This window comes from Eimeria mitis, genomic scaffold, assembly GCF_000499745.2.
Source record: "Eimeria mitis Houghton genomic scaffold, Emh_scaff553, whole genome shotgun sequence".
Classification (NCBI taxonomy): domain Eukaryota; phylum Apicomplexa; class Conoidasida; order Eucoccidiorida; family Eimeriidae; genus Eimeria; species Eimeria mitis.
Genome location: NW_013573802.1, coordinates 9,295 through 11,202, shown reverse-complemented (window position 1 = coordinate 11,202; position 1,908 = coordinate 9,295).

Here is a 1,908-nt window from a genome sequence, read left to right as displayed (position 1 = left end):
CTGGGGGCCCCCGTGAACCCTTGGGGGCCCCCAAGGGTATAGGGGGGCCCCCCTGTACCCTTGGGGGCCCATCTGTACCCTTGGGGGCCCCCCTATACCCGGGGGGCCCCCGTGTACCCTTGGGGGCCCCCTTATACCCCTGGGGGCCCCCATATAAACCAAGGGGGCCCCCGTATAAACCTATGGGGCCCCCATATAAACCTAGGGGGCCCCATATAAGCTTGGGAGCCCCCGTGAACCACTGGGGGCCCCCGGGGGCCCCCATGAACCCCTGGGGGCCCCCCGTTCGTGAGGGGGGCCCCCCTGCGTGTGATTTGCGAAGGAGAAGAAAATAATAGTTTTTTGTTTTTGTTTGTTGGCTGTATTCAATTTGTGTTGGGTACAAAATTAGGGTTTAGGGTTTAGGGTTTAGCATATTAGGGTTTAGGGTTTAGGGTTTGGGTTAGTAGGGTTTAGGGTTTAGCTCATTAGGGTTTTCTCCTCACTTCTATTTATTTTATTTATTAATTTATTTATTTTGTTTTATTTTATTTATTTATTTTATTTTATTTATTTATTTTATTTTATTTATTTATTTTATTTTATTTATTATATAAACAAAAACATGAAATATAACAAAGACAAAATATTCCTTGATTAACCAGTGTTTGTTGGGGGGCCCCCTTGGGGGGCCCCCAAAGGGGGCCCCCCGGGGGGGCCCCCCTAAACCCTAAACAAAACCAAAATTCATACAAAGCCGCACTGCCTCACAGCTCATCTCCCTGAGGGTACAGGGCCCCTCTGGGGCCCCCCAGGGGCCCCCCTCAAAAGGGTACTGGGCCCCCTGGGGGCCCCCAGGGGGGCCCCTCAAGGGATAGCTAACGGTTCGCTGGGGGGCCCCCAGGGGGCCCCCAGGGGCCCCCTGGGGGCCCCTTAAAAGGGTAGCGGGGCCCTGGGGGCCCCTAGGGGGCCCCTGCAAAGGGTACCTACAGCACCCTGGGGGGCCCCTCTCGTGAATACAGTACCCCTCGGGGGCCCCCACTGGGTACTGGGGGCCCCCTGGGGCCCCCTAGGGGCCCCTGGGGGGCCCCCAAGGGGGGCCGGGGGGTTAGAGTGATAGAGAGAACTGAATTGTTTTGTTTATATAAAAGAAAAAAAAAAGATAAAACAAAAAGAGAATAAAACAAAAATAAAGAAATAGAAAAAAAAGATAAAACAAAACGGAAAAACAATAAACATATATTTCTGTTGTTTTGTTTTTTTATTTTTTTTTTTTGTTTTTTTTTCACTTTTTTTCTTTTGTTGTTTATTTGTTTATTATTGTATTTGTTTATTGTCTTTCTGTTTATTTTATTTATTTATTTTTTTATTTTATTTATTTATTTATTTATTTATTTATTTATTTTTTTTTTTATTTTTTTTAAGACCCCCGGCTATGCATCCACAAAAATTTTAGTGTTTCGTATGAACCTGCGTATACACCCAAATAAATAAATAAATAAATAAATAAATAAATAAATAAAATAAAATAAAATAAACAAAATATATAAATAAAAATGCATATAAATAAAATAAATAAATAAAATGAAGAATAAATAATAAATAAATAATTAGTATATTAATAAATAAAGAAATAAACAAGTAAACAAATAAACAAATAAACAAATAAACAAATAAATAAATAGATAAAACAAATAAACAAATAAATAAATAAACAAAACGAATAAACAAATAAATATATAAACAAAACAAATAGATAAATAAATAAATAAATTAATAAACCAATAAACAAAACAAATAAATAAATAAATAAATAAGCAAATAAATAAATAAAACAAATATATAAATAAATAAATGAACAAATACACAAATAAAATAAATAAATAAATAAACAAATAAAAATAAATAAATAAACAAACTTACCCCAGC